At 41.7% G+C, this 15,415-nt stretch overlaps 1 long non-coding RNA gene across 1 annotated transcript; it reads left to right on the forward strand.

The window, feature by feature from the left end:
* Positions 1-529: 529 nt before the first annotated feature.
* Positions 530-14,817, forward strand: LOC115088138. The gene is made up of 2 exons (XR_003855710.1): positions 530-1,094; positions 13,971-14,817. It is a non-coding gene; the product is annotated as an uncharacterized LOC115088138 (long non-coding RNA).
* Positions 14,818-15,415: the final 598 nt, after the last annotated feature.

The following is a 15,415-nucleotide window of genomic DNA, read 5'->3' on the forward strand; positions in this document are numbered from 1 at the left end:
GCATGTCTAACCTTAAAACAGTTCTATTCATGAGTCAGAGAGTAGTTGGTGAAATTAACAGCTGTAGTCCCACAGCAATATGTGTGATTGTGATCATAAACACCTTGCTTAATCTGCAATAAATCGAGTTTATTAAATTAGGTTTGTATATATACAGTATTTATCGGATTCACTTCACAGTTTAGTAGGATAATGAATGTAAATAAAACAACTTAGATTTCATATGCCCATGTTCCGATAAAAACATTTTATCTTACTCCTCACTTGTGCTATAAACAGAAAAGCAGTAATGGACTAGCCCATCTGAAACAGTGTAGAAAGGAAGATGTTCCCTCATATAGCAGGACAGCTGAAGAGGTGTAATTTTACAGCTCTCCATGCCTTGTCACTGCCATGATTGAGGTGGACAGGAGGTATAGGAATGACCTACGTAGGCCTCTAAAAGACACAAACAGGTGTGAGGACTGACTGGGGGGCAGGGGAGGCTGGAATACAAAAGGCAGAGAGCAGGGCCTTTTCAAGGCATAAACCAGGAGATTCTACAGAAGAGAAGGAGGAAAGGGCACACTCTGAAGGACTCTGAGGAAAGCTGAGCAAACCAGGAAAAGAAAGAGGATGAAAAGGAAAGAAGAAGGCTATATTGTAGACACCAGAATCTGGCTTAATTGTTTAGCATAACTAATCTGACAGCTGCAAAAGTCAGGAATTTAGAAAGGAAATGAGAAATTTGATATGAAATGAAAAAAAAAAAAAGTTAATCTCAGGGAAGTTTCCTTAAAAAAAAAAAAGGCTCAAACAAAAAAGTCAATGAAGTTAAAATGTTAATATTGAGGATAGATCAGCAAAAAAATAATGGTAAGCTATTACAGTCTCTCTAGACTATTGTAGAATTATAATTTAGAATAGGTGAAACAGAGAAAAACAAAGGGTAGAAGCATACCTCAGAACCTTGCAGGGCCTAGAAGTAGGCCACATACCATTTGTGAAAGATCTTCGTCAGGAGGCGTGAGCCCTGAATCACAGTGAACTTCTGCAAAACATCAAGAACTAACATGACAGAAACAGTGATGATGGAAAAGACTTGCAATCTACAGGTAATTTTATAATCTACACCAATATATAACGTTATATATATAAGTATATCCATATTTGTTGATAATTCACAGTTATATGCTAGTTATCAGCATGGAATGGATAAAAATTGTAAAAGTTTGTATGTATGTATGTATCTGTCTATCCACATAGACATGATAGATGTACATATATCATTTTTTAATGTTGCACTTGCAGCTTTTCTAATTAAGACTGACTCATTTGTTATTTGCTTGCCTATACTCTTCACAGTTCAACAGTTCATAATAGAGGTGTGCCCCCTCTCTTTAAGAAGGAGGGAAAGAAGATTTAGGATAAGATATCCTGTAGCTCCACTTGGGATATTTCTGCCACCTAACACCAGTAGTAGGATATACAGTATATGAAGGCCACTTTTGTAGCACTTGGCATTTTTAAATGGCTAAATGATTTAAGTGACAGAAAACAGCAAAACTTTATCTCGCACACACACACACAAAATGACAAGTAAAACCTGGACAATTACTGTAGTCAGCATCAAAGATTACCTTAATAGAAACGTCAATGTGCAAGAAAGCCTCACTATTTACAAATGCATCTTAAGAACCATCTTGCCCTACAAATTCCTCTATATATTTTTTATTCAATGCAATCATATATCTTCTTCCCAGTGTTTCAGACAACCTAGAGGAGAAGCCACCTGACAGTGTGCATTTCTCATTACAGTGTATTCTTAAAAGAAATATGAGGAGACTCATCAGAGCATTGCTTTGTAGGTGTTTCACAGTTACATAATTATATAAGCTGCTCTCAGAGAGGTTATTTTATATTGCTCTTGCTGTATGTCTTAGAAGACTCCAGGGGTTGGCAGATCAGCAACTCGAGGTGTGTGAACAAATTTTGAAGCGTGCAGTCTGATTTACATTCACTCAGTGGATGTAAATCACTGAGCCAGGTCAGAGGTCGGGCAACATTTCTATTGTTTCTATGTCACTTTCAGTGAGCATTGGAAATACATAACCCTACAGCATAAGTACATGACCCTGTAGTATACCCATACCTTTAATCCCTCATCCCCAAAGAAGTTCTACCCTAGTGGGCTGGGTCCAGGGGCATGGCGCATGCATGAGGCATACACAGCAGCGAGAGCACTGGCAAATTGGTGCTTGCATACTTAGCTTACTGTGCAGCAGCTACACAATGCTTCAGGCAGAAAATAATGTGTGTGTGTGTGTGTGTGTGTTGGGGGGAAGACTTTCATTCTAAATCCATATAATCTATTTACATCTCAAAGAATTTACTATTTGGCAGTACTCTCTTTACTATGGCATGCTGTGTAACTCTAGTAGTGCTATAGAAATTAGGTGTAGTAGTAGTAATAGTATAGATATTTCATTAGCTACCTCCATATAGCATTTTTGTTGAACTAAAAGCCATTGTAGAACTCTGGATAAGCCAGAGAAATACATCCATGTACGTTAAATGCACTTCAGCCCCCCACCCAAAACAAATTACTCAAAGAAATCCAGAAGAAAGGAAGTACATGACTTGCCACTCTGGTAGAAAGTACAGAAACCGCTCTCGGTGCAACATGGGAGAATTCATTTCTGTCTATTAATAAGTGTCGAGGAATACTTTTAGAGAAGGGCAGAGCCTCAGTTTACCTAAGGTTCTACTATTTTATGCTCTTAATTTTCATCATCCAAAATATATTTTAAAATAAATGCATTTGAAACCTGTTAGAGCTGCATTGTAAGACTGGGCAAAGAAAGAACGCACACTTAAAAAATAAATCCAAGCAAGACTTCCTTTTTTATTATGAGCATAATGGCTACTTCCAGAAAATGTCAGCCAGGCTTATGAAAGTGACCTTGTGAGCTGAGTTGCTCCCCTGTCAGGCCATTTGAACCCACCACATACTAGACATATCCGTGCCCCAGCCTTGGTAGCTTATGTTAGTGGTATGCAAGAGAGAAAGAGCAAGGAAAGAAAGAGAGCAACTGGAATTGCCCTTGACTAAGGGCCTTTGAAACTAAACCTGTCTTTTACTTGCTTCCAACCCTCCACAAAAGGGGTCATTAGCATGTGATATTTCTTCCCAGAAAGGGTGGGGGATGCATGGAATACCCGCCCGGAAGAGGTAGTGAAGACGAGAGCTGTGATGGAATTCCAAAGGGCATGGGATAAACACAGATGATCCCTAGTGGCTAAAGGATGGAAATGAAGGAAAGGGGTAACTTATTTTAACTGGGGTAACCCTTATGGAGCGGCAGTTACTACGCTAAAAAAAAAATTCAAAACCCTTGCTGGACAGACTGGATAAACCACTTGTGTCTTTTTCTGCTAACATTTACATTTACTATGCAATGTGATCATCAGGGTAAAGAGGGCGGAAATATGGAAAAAATACCAAAAGAAAAGAGTTTCTGTTCATTGCCAGGCGTCATTCAGTAACAGGTGGTCCTGGGACTGCTTTAAGCTAAATCCCACAGGCCTCAGTGCTGCAGAATTCCAGAGCCACAGATAGGGCTAGTGGGTGGCGATATTTTCTACTCACGCTGCAGGCAAAATAAAGGATTTTTGGGTCAGCTGGGGGAACATCCTTCTTTGTCCTGTGAAGATTTACTCGTCTATGTAATTTTTTTTTTCTTAATCAGAGAACTAGACATTTGCAGACAGAAAAGTTAGAACAAGTATAGAAGTTGCTTTGCATGTTTAACCTAGTTAGATTATTATGAAGCATCTGCCATTGGGAAGAAAACTACTGGCATGAGCACAAAATTGACGCTGTGTGTGTGTGTGTGTGTGTGTGCGTGTGTGTATGTGTGTTTATATTTAAGGTTGTCCCAGCACCTGGAGACAGGCAGCCTCTCATGTGAGGCCACACACTTCTTTATGTGCCCATATGAATTACACTGCTATGGAATGTAAGGAAGTGTGTGGTTTCACTGAGATTATCTTCCGACTGCCAGCCTTGAGCCTTTCCACTGTATAACCAACATCTGTTCGCTGACCCTGATGCTGAAAATCATCCCTAGCCCCTAGGACACCTTATTACCTTCCAGAGAGCAACGTGACCTTCAAGTTCGCTTAATTCACAGCAGATTCCTCTTCCAAGGCAATCTGAAACTGATTTTAGAAGCAAAGATGAAACTTGGGGAGCAATTGGTTTTTCATGAGGAAGAATTTTGACAAAGATGCCTGTGCTGACAAGTCTGTTTAAACATGGTATTCATTCACTATTTTACTTCTTGTCAAAATGGACCACTGCATATCCTCTAAGAGCAATGAAGATGTAAAGAAATTGGATTAAAAATGTTCATTTATGCTAGATAGAGTATTGCAGAAAGAAAATGTATAGCATTATAATGCAATTCAAAACAGATGCCAGACTGAAAATAACTTTAGAAGGCTTTGCTGAACTGATAGCTTTTTTTATGGGATTTTTTGTTAGTTTTTTAAAGATCTGTTAGACCTGAAGAAATAAATTTTTTCTTAATTTTAAGAAGCACCAAAGGGTTTTTACTTTTTGTCTTTGTGCTTCTATGCAGATGAATTGTTGAAATCTTATAGAGCTAAGAATCAGATGTTGATGCAATTTTTAAATCTGCAGAAACAGACTTGTCCCCATACCCAAACTGCCCAACTCCCACCAGCTAACGCTGGGCTGCTGACCCTGTAACCATCAGCCTGGCTGACAGCATCCCAGCCAGCAATCCTTTTCTACTGGAAACATGAAGGGGAAGTCAAAAGCGGCTTTTCTTTTTACCTTTCATTCGCAGCTCACAGAGGGCTGCTCACTCCCTTATGCAGCTCTGAAGGCAAGCTCCCACAGGACAACTCCAATGCTGGTCTAAGGCTGGTGTTACTATACGAGTGGCTCCTCAGTCTCTCTCCTCTTTGATGGGGCCGTGAGTGCTGTTTTTCACAACAACTCAAGTCCCAGCCCCCTCTGCCTTCCTCTCTCTTCCTTCCTTTTGCCCCTCTGTCCTCTCCCTCCCTCATGCATCCTGGCATCTTCTAGGGGTCCCAAGATAGGCTCTACAAGGGTTCTCCTATTGTGGGGGGAGATGGAGCTCCAGGCCCTATAGTTGGACACATTATGATTCAAAGCTCTGTGTGTGAATCAAGACACCAAAGTAACTGTATATTCCCAAATATGTCCTTGCTCTAAGATTATCTCAATACTGATTATGCTGCAGATACAGATATTATAGTATCCATGTTTTATCACTAGGTGCATTACCTTCAAGTAATGTCTTTTTAACAAGTTGCAGAAAAAAATATAACATCTCTGGATTTTTATCCTACTTTTCTAACAATGCACAAGGCAGCTTACAGCATTATTAGTATTAAGGTACAATAAGTGCCTCCCCAAAAGATCTTACAATCTAAGTGGGTACCTGAGGCAACATGAAATAAAATGACTTAGAGTGTCAGAATGGGATTTGAATACTGGTTTCCTTGGCTCTCAGGCCTTTGCTTCAACCACCAGGCTATGCCTTCTCTCCTTCAGACTCTAAAGACGTTCAACATGTACCATTGCAAGGACCGTCATGACACGACAGATATACTGAAAATATATCCTGTGCAGAAGCTTTACAGCTGACAAGGCATTTCATGCATCTTATGATCAGAGCTTAAATTCAGCCAGAACTGTCCAGATCTTTCCTCTGATAAATATTTTTAAACTATGCCAGCAGTGTAATCATTTTCAAACTTCACAGACTGGCTGTGCTAGTCCCACGCTCCACAAGAACAGCATATCTGGCCTACGAACTTTGAGAATGGTGGCTCATGATGCCGATGATATTATTAAGGTGGGAGGCACAGCAGGCAGCAGAAAGATTTTGACAAGAGGCCCGAGAAGCCAGACTGTATCGACCTGACTTCCCCTCCCTCTGGCCCCCAGAAGCAGCAGGATTGTGGCCCAGAGCCCCATTGGATGCTTGATGAAATGGTATAGGAGAACTGAAACACTGCTTATGGCACGAGGAACTGCCTAGGGGCTAAAATCTGCAAAGATGATTAAACTACAGTATCGCATCACATCTCACTCTGTCACATGCCAACCTCCAGCAAAGCCTGGAGCAGCAGCTCTTTCCAATGTTTTCCAAGAAGTTGGCAAGGATTCCAAAGGTCAGTTTTATTTTTATGATATAGAAGAGAAGGGTAAACTTGTAATTGGAGATGTGAAGGTAAAGAAGTCCGTACTCCAAAGGCAGAGCATGGAGAGTTCAGTGACTCTGAGGTCAGAAAGTTCCAATCAGTGCCAAAACGCACCACTTGCCAAAGGGCTGTGATTACAGCTCAGGTCTGTTCTTAACCCACTTTAGGGTTTGTAATTGGGCATTTGAGTTACTAACCATCTTGATAATGATAGATTTTCATCCCTAAATACTACTCTGATATGATAATGTTTACAAAATGTTTTTATTGTTATTTGTTTTCTTGATAAAGAGCTTTTATCCACAAACATGGAGTCACTTTCGGCATGTACATTTCAGGAAGGTGGAGGCGAATAGCATCAGGAATCAAGGTTAAGCCAGAGAGAGCAGGTGGGATGCTATCAAAGCAAGGAAAGCAGCATCAGACAAAAAGTCGGTTCCAGAAAAAAATAGGTGCTAATCAAGAAAAATGTTTGAATCTTAGGTAAAGGCTGTTTAAGCCTTTGCCATAGATTAAAATGAGGAAAGCACCAGGAAAGGGAGGCTCCAGGGGTTCACCAACAAAGTATTTGAGTATTTCTTTTCTAGGTGGGAGAAGGGGATCTCAAGTTTCATTGGAGGTCCTAAGGGTGAGAAGTCCATAGGCAAGAAAGGAGATTCTAATTCCTGCGCTTGTTACTCAAGCAGCCAGAGAAATTGACTTTTTTTTTCTCTTCTGACTGTCGATCATTTAAATACTGTGGGAAGACATTTTCTGTACTTTTCTATTTTTGTGCTGCTTTATTTTTAATACAGTTAAATATTATTTTGTTTTGGAATACCTGAATGCAGTCCACTATGGAAGTACCAGAAAGCAGAAATAAAACCATACATAGTAACACAGTAATGATGGCAGAAAAGGACCAGATGGCCCATCCAGTCTGCCCAGCAAGCTTCTTAGGGTAGTATCTACTACTCAGTGCAGGAAAACCACCATCTCTCTCTCAAGGGTTGTCACTGCCGCTTCGTGCAGTTACCCCAACCCTTATGATAAGGGTAGTAATATTTACAATCAGAAACAAGCAACTGGCGAAGGCCTGCCTTGGTCGTTGAAGCCAACTTGGCCAGTGACTAAGAATTTTTCATACCACAGTTCAATAACAGTGGGCAAGAAACTCGTCCAGCCTTGCTGCTAAAACCTTAACAGACTCTTTGCTGTGTGTCTCATGCATGGCCAAACCTGCCTCCCAGATTCACTGCCACTATTGTTGGCATCTTCTTCCACCACAAACTCAGGAGTTCTGGGTTCCTCTCCCCAGGGGTAAAGTGGGTGGGAAGGCCGCCAAGAAGAAGAGGCAAGGGAAGGGATGGCAGTGACATAAATGTTCCAGCCCCCAGGTGCCATCTCCCAGCTGCCTCCTCTCCTGGAGCCGAGGGCCAATTGGCCCCAAGCTCAAACTCCTCTCCCCCCCCCCCCCGCATGGTGGTGCAGTTCAGGTAAAGGAGGATGTGCGCATGTGCTGCTCACATTGTGGCTTTTCCACCATCCTGATGTGGAGTGACTCAGCATTTTATTCAAGCTTTATTGGTTGCCTGTCAGTTGGAGATCCTTATGCTTATATTTAAGGCTATTAATTTGTGTTTAAGGTTTATAAGCTGAAGGCTGAATCTACTGTTTTGATTCTGAAAGTTACTCAAGACATACTTACTTGAGAAGGCATTCAATGAATTTAATTATTAAAGGCACTCAGATATATACGTTGTCTGAGATGTCATTATGTTAACTGCAATAACATTTGTATTTTTTTAAATTTAATATGGTATTTATCTATGCTTTGTGTAATTATTCTTTGTGTTTTATTTTATGGATGTTTAAGTTGTCATCTGCCTAGAATTGAGTATAGAGTTGGTTAAAAATGTTTTAAATAAATAAATAATGAGGGTTTGAGGAGAGGGGCTGGAGGATGAAAGGGAGTCGGCTGGGGAACACGCGTTTGTGTGAGCCAGAGAGATGAATGAGGGACATGTTTATGAGTGTGAGAGAGAAGGTATTGGTGCAGTATGTGTGTGCATGTATGTATTATGCATGTGTATGTGTTTGTATTAGATTAGGTGGGAAATTAGAAAGGGGTTGGAGATGCAAGGGGAAGCAGGATTGGAGCAGGGAAGGGATGCCTTCCTCCCCTCCCCCCCTCCCACTGCAATTTGTATCCTCCCTCCCTTGATCTCAGATTCTCTTCCCCTGATCCAGGACCCTCCCATCTGCTCTACTCTCCATTCTCCCCAGATCCTAGAACCTCCCCAGTCCCTGATACCAAATCCTCCTTCCTCTGATCTCCTTCTTACTCCTTCTTCCTCAATCCCAGAATCTCCCTCCCTTTCTCTCCTCTTCCCCTTCTCTCCTCTTCCCCATCCCAAATTCCTGATTCTAAGCCTTTTATCTTCCCTCCTTCTTTGATCTTCCTCATCTATTATCCTCCCCATCCCTAATACTTTCTCCCTTTCCTCTCGTCCTTCTCAGTCTCCTCTTCTATCTCCAGTCCTCTCACCTTCTCCTCGCCTCATCTCTTGTCCTCCTCTCTCTCCCCTCTCTTCATCCCTGGTCATCTCACGTCTCTGTCTCCTCTCTTCATCCCTGAGATTTCCTCCCCATGCTGATACTTGATTCTGCAATAAAAACAAAAAAGTATATATAGACACAAAGTTGTACAACTAGTTTATTTTTATAATGTAATGTAAGAGATGGAAATGTTTGCCAACATGCTTCAGAAGTTTCTAATTCTTGTGATTTGACCAATATAGGTTATAATATGCAAACTGAGAAATGTTTTCCAGTGTGCATTTCATTCAGGACATTTCACTTTTCTTTTAATCTTTCCTTAGCTGGCCAAGTACTTTGATCTTGTAAGTATTATATGAAAGAGTATGTAGTGTGTGCATACACTGAAAATACTTTTTAAATGACAGACGTGTAGATGTACATCAAACAACATTTTTTACACTATTTGGGAGCACAGAGAAAAGTGTTTTAAGGATATAATAAGGATGTATTTTCAGATGGTCCAAATATAAAATTTGATCTAAATGAGTCAATTTTGATTCAGTTTGGGTCATTTGAACAGAATGGGCACAATCCTCCAAAAACTGAAATCTTGTTTGGCTAATTTAGTTCATTCTCATTAAAGTTTATTGGGAGGAGGGGGGGAAGCAAAGCCAGACAAAACAGAGCCAGTTAGGGATAGGCCAAGGAAGAGCAGGATCAATGATGTTTAGACATTTTTTTACAAACAAAAATGGAGAGAAAAACTGCACTCAAAATTCATCCACACATCATAGAAACATAGAAACATAGAAATGATGGCAGAAGAAGACCAAATGGCCCATCCAGTCTGCCCAGCAAGCTTCACACATTTTTTCTCTCATACTTATCTGTTTCTCTTAGCTCTTGGTTCTATTTCCCTTCCACCCCCACCATTAATGTAGAGAGCAGTGATGGAGCTGCATCCAAGTGAAATATCTAGCTTGATTAGTTAGGGGTAGTAGCCGCCGCAATAAGCAAGCTACACCCATGCTTATTTGTTTTACCCAGACTATGTTATACAGCCCTTATTGGTTGTTTTTCTTCTCCCCTGCTGTTGAAGCAGGGAGCTATGCTGGATATGCGTGAAGTATCAGTCTTCTCCCATGCTGTTGAAGCAGAGAGCCATGCTGGATGTGCATCGAAAGTGAAGTATCAGGCACATTTGGTTTGGGGTAGTAACCGCCGTAACAAGCCAGCTACTCCCCGCTTTGTGAGTGCGAACCCTCTTTTCTTCTCCCCTGCCGTTGAAGCAGAGAGCTCTGCTGGATGTGTGAAGTATCAGTTTTTCTTCTCCCCTGCCGTTGAATCAGAGAACTATGCTGTATATGCATTGAAAGTGAAGTATCAGGCTTATTTGATTTGGGGTAGTAACCGCCGTAACAAGCCAGCTACTCCCCTCTTTGTGAGTGCGAATCCTTTTTTCCACATTTCCTCTTGCTGTTGAAGCTTAGAGCGATGTTGGAGTCACAGTAAGCATGTGTATGTTTATTGAATAAGGGTATTGACTCCAGGCAGTAGCCATCATTCTGGCTACTGCCTGGAGTCAATACCATGCTTACTGTGACTCCAACATCGCTCTAAGCTTCAACAGCAAGAGGAAATGTGGAAAAAAGGATTCGCACTCACAAAGAGGGGAGTAGCTGGCTTGTTACGGCGGTTACTACCCCAAATCTCGGCGCGCGAAAGGTGCACAAGTGTGCACCCCCTTGTGTGCGCCGACTCTGGATTTTATAACATGCGTGCGGCAGCGCATGCATGTTATAAAGTCGGGTGTACATTTGTGCACGTTATAAAGTCGGGTGTACATCGAGAAGAGATGCAGAAATTATGCACAGCCCATATGTTGAAAAACCATCGTGGTATACATTTTATTCAAAAAGGCAACTCCACTGTTTTAAACACAAGAAAGGTTTTCAAACGGGTCCCCCCGACACGGACCCCGTGTTTCGCCAACAGGCTGCGTCTGGAGGGACAATTACAGTATGGAGCCGATTCTAAAAGTTACGCGTGCGGGGTACATTTGTGCGCGCCATCCGGCGCGCACAAATGTACACCCGATTTTATAACATGCACGCGCTGCCGCACGCATGTTATAAAATCCAGAGTCGGCGCACACAAGGGGGTGCACACTTGTGCACCTTTCGCGCGCCGAGCCCTAGGGGAGGCCCGATGGCTTTCCCCGTTCCCTCCAAGGCCGCTCCGAAATCAGAGCAGCCTTGGAGGGAACTTTTTTTTTGTGTCCCCCCCCCCACCTTTCCCTCCCTTCCCCTATCTAACCCACCCCCAGCCCTACATAAATCCCCCCCTACCTTATTTTGTTGAGTTCTGCCTGCCTTTGGCAGGCGTAACTTGCGCGCGCCGGCCAGCTGCCGGCGCGCCATGCCCCGGCACAGGCCACTGTGCTGGAGCACTCGGCCCCACCCCCGGACCGCCGCCACGCCCCCAGCCACACCCCAGACCTCCCCATTTTTGAAGCCCCGGGACATACGTGCGTCCCGGGGCTTGCGCACACAGGGGTAGGTTTTCGGGGGTTATACCCCTATATGTTTCAAAGCTCAATCCAAGTTGACTTTCATATACTGTGCATAATTTCTGCATCTCTTCTCGATGTGTAAACATTTTTTTAACCAGCCTATCCAGGCTGGCAGCTACATGGATTGACATTGTTTTAGGTGGAAGTGAAGCTAAGAGTGCTTTGTTGGAAATCAGTGAGAAGACAGAGATTTTGAAACTCCTTGTTTCAAAGTTCTGGAGTTAAAGAAAAGATTATGGTAAAAGCTTTAGATTTAGAAGAAAAAGCAAAGTATGTTCTTACAATTACTTGCCACTGTCTCCAACTGTCAGAGGGTAACTGTAATTATATAGTAGCAGGTTAAGACTGCACAACAGGCAGGCAACGTGTGTCAGTGTTTGTAAGAGGCATGCAGAGAAAGAGGTTGATTTGCCCTTGCAGTGTGGCCAGTAACTGACTCTACAGCTTGCTTTCTCTGTGTCAGAGACTCAGTGACACTGACACTGCTCTCATTTTTCTGTGTGTGACTCGAACTAATTTCCTAGCGTATTATGTTATTTTGGATAGCAAAGTAACATAATAAGTGATGGCAGATAAATATCAAAAAGATACGTACAGTCTGCCCAGCAAAGCGCTTAGGGTTATAATTGCTGCTCTGTGCAAGTTACCCGGGCGCCACTAGGCTTCTGGGTGTTGATACCGCAGAACATGATGCTATCCCCCTCCTGCTATGCCTTGGAGCCTTCATGCCACTGTGTTGGCTTTCATATCCCGCAAGCTATGCTTTTGTGTGTCGATGCCATCGTTGGTGTCCTTTGCCCCTCATTTGGTGTCTTGGAGTGTTCATTCCACAGTTTTGCCCTACTTTTGGTGCTTTGGGGTGTTCGTGCTGCTATTTATACTGCTTTGCCCTTCTCAAGGTGGCTTGGACGGTTTATGCCTCTGTTGTAATGTGATGTAACATAATTTATTACTTAATATAACCACAATCTGAATTAATGTTGGCGTCCTCTGCCCCTCTTTTAGTATGGTGGGAGTATTCAGGCCACTCTTAGTGTTTTGGGGTGCTGTTGCCTCTACTGCTGAATGCCTGCCAGCAAGTTTAATAAAACTTGGATGAAAAAACTCAAAATTGGGATGCATTTCTTCCCTCATGGAAACAAATGAAATGAATAATTCAAATAACATTGAAGAGCTTCTGATCTGAACCAAATGAACTGAATGAAACGGGAAACCAAAGGGAAAATATGAACCGAACCAAAAATTGTTCCTGTGCACGCTATTAGGATATAATAGGGACATTTTCAACACGTACTATCAGGTGTGGTAAATATATTACCATGCTTTATATTTGTTTATTTATTCAATCTATAATCTGCCTTTCTGACAAGAGATAAATTACTATAGATATGTAAGACATCACTATGGTCATTCACCCGTGCTCCCCTATGGTAATTTTTGCACACAAATATATGGAAAAGCCAGATTTCAGTACAGTTTTCTGCTTAGAAATTCATTTACAAGTGAATATCTGTCTACCCTAAATACAACAAAAAGGGATCTATCAACAATTTGAAGCCCACATTTTCTATTTTTTGAAGAAGTTCTTTTTTTTTTTTTGTTGCTGTCAAGAGAAGAATTCTGAAGTCCTGATGGAAAGAGGAAAGGCCTTCTCTTTCTGCTACAGTCAGAAAGTGATTCTCCCTTTTGGCATCGGTTAGGAACAATAAAAGACGTAAAGGCCTAGAAGCTTGTCAGTGCGCTGACGAGAGGCACACATGGGGAGGGGCCCCAGAGGATCGGGAAAAATGCCGCTTTTGTGCCTGATGTTTTATTGCCGCCACGTGCCTACTGTTCCGAGCTCTGGCAGCTGCCAGCCTGCTGATCCCCCTCAGGTACAGCTGGAGTGGCCAGCATTGATCTCCCATTAAGTGAAGTCTGACTGACAACTGACAGGTGGCTGCATCTTCTGAACTAAAGAAAGAAGGGGGCCTTTCTCTCCTTTCCCCCTTCATACAAAGACAAGCAGATACTCGGAGAGATCGCCTCTGATCTTATTTGACCCCCAAACTCATCTAAAGTTCATTTCCTTAGCTCTTTGTGCAGCTGGTAGGAGACCTGATAAGTTTATTTTGGAGCACTTCTCTCTCTTCTCTGGATTTGATGTGAATGGGAATTTTAGGCTCCTCTGCTACATTTACTACTGCCAGGTATTTTAACTTGCTTCTAAGTTTACTTTTTCTTGTTGTCATGTATTTATAAGTCATCAGAATGTGATTGTAGATATATGAAAATGTAATTTGATTCTGAAGAAAAACTAAATTATTATTCAATCTCTAGCCTGAAACACACCTTACAGGGTGGAGCATATATTCAGTTGAATCAAAAGTTTTTAAAATGATTAGAATTAAGATTCATGTCAGGTCTAAGCTTCCTCTCCTCATTCCCCTAAATCCGTGTCAGGTATTTGCTCATCTGGACAAGGACTGGAACTGGTTTGAAGGAGCTCACTCATCCCTCTGATTTAGTCTTGAACAGCTGCTGTTGAATTTAAGACTTTTGCTCATATAATACAAGTTTAGCAACATCAAGAAACCAGCTGAAATCTTTTCTCATTTCCATCAAAAAAAAGTTATTTTTTTTTCTACTTTTGTTGCAGGCAAGGGAACGTGGAAGAGCTCCAGCCTGACACAGGAGGTGCACATATACAGGACAAGTTGCAGACTGCTGTGGCTGGTCAAACGGAACCAAGTCCGTCTTCCCAGGAGGTTTGGTCCCCTTCAACCAGCTATTGCGGTACTGACATACCCCCGCTACAAGGTTAAAAGAAGAGGCTTAATTTGTGGACCTTCTGCTCAAGAATTCTTTCCCTGAATATGTTAGAATATTATCCTTGCCTATTTCTCTATCATAATAATAATGTGATAGTAATAATAAAGCATTAAGGTATAATAAGGCATGCTATATCTGGAGGGTTGCAACACATTTTAAGTACAGGCTAAGCATAGCAAGCAGCTAGGAAGTGTTCTTTCCATGAAATTTGTGACATGAAGCGCATAAATACTCAGATACAAGTGTAAGGATAAATTAATTAATTTAAAAAGGATAACATTATAGCTTACTCTTTCAGTAAAGAAAATTCACTTCAGCAGCATGATGCCAGAGAAGACTGAACAATAAATTGGCTGTCTCTGACTTGTTAATATTTAAGGGAATACTTTCCTACAGGATAAACTCATTACTCTTTTTCAATGTATCTTTTAAATGACTTGAAACTGACTTAAAACCAAATCCCTGTTTCTATTACAATAAATAATGACTTTGAAAAATGAAAAGAAACAAAGTGAGATGTGAAATGATTTCTGACTGCAATCAGAAAGCAATGATGTATAACGTTTTGTATATAAAAAGCAAAATAATGTCCTGTGTGTAGAGATTGCTTTACACACTGTAGCTACGAAGCCGCAGAAGGTGAATTTTAAAATAAATCAGGAGATGTGTGATCATTTCATGCTGCCCAGTTTCCTTGTTTGACCATAGGCATTAACCAATGGCAGGGCAGCTTTCAAAATGCTTGATGAAATCACAGTGAGCGCTGACCTCCCAGAGAGTTCAGCTCATCTGTGGCCTATTTCCCTGTGGGAAAGTAAAATAAAAAGGGATTCTAAGTGTAGGGGTCATTGAGGGCACCTAATGTGCCGGGGTTCATGAGGTGCTCTATTATCTGTGGTAGAAATATGAATGAAATTGGATGAATGTTTCAGATATTATGAGTGGGAGGATACACTACAGCGAGAACAGAGCGACAGACACACACAGACATGATGATTTAAAAAAAGCCAGTTTCTCTGAAGAAAACTAGGCTAAAAAGAAGCTTTTGTGCATAAAATGAATGATTAACACTGGCTAACACTATAGGGTTTTATCATTCCTATTGCCTACTGCACTTTCATCTGGTTCATATGTATAGAGCAGAGATGTGCAAACGGGGGGCCATGCCCCCCCGGGGAATGCGAACAAGCTTCCAGAGGACTGCCAGCAGGAGTGAGCCAGGACATGGCACCCAATTCCATTGACAGCCGAAAAATGGGGAGAAAGGCCATG

This window comes from Rhinatrema bivittatum, chromosome 3, assembly GCF_901001135.1.
Source record: "Rhinatrema bivittatum chromosome 3, aRhiBiv1.1, whole genome shotgun sequence".
NCBI classification, from domain to species: Eukaryota; Metazoa; Chordata; class Amphibia; order Gymnophiona; family Rhinatrematidae; genus Rhinatrema; species Rhinatrema bivittatum.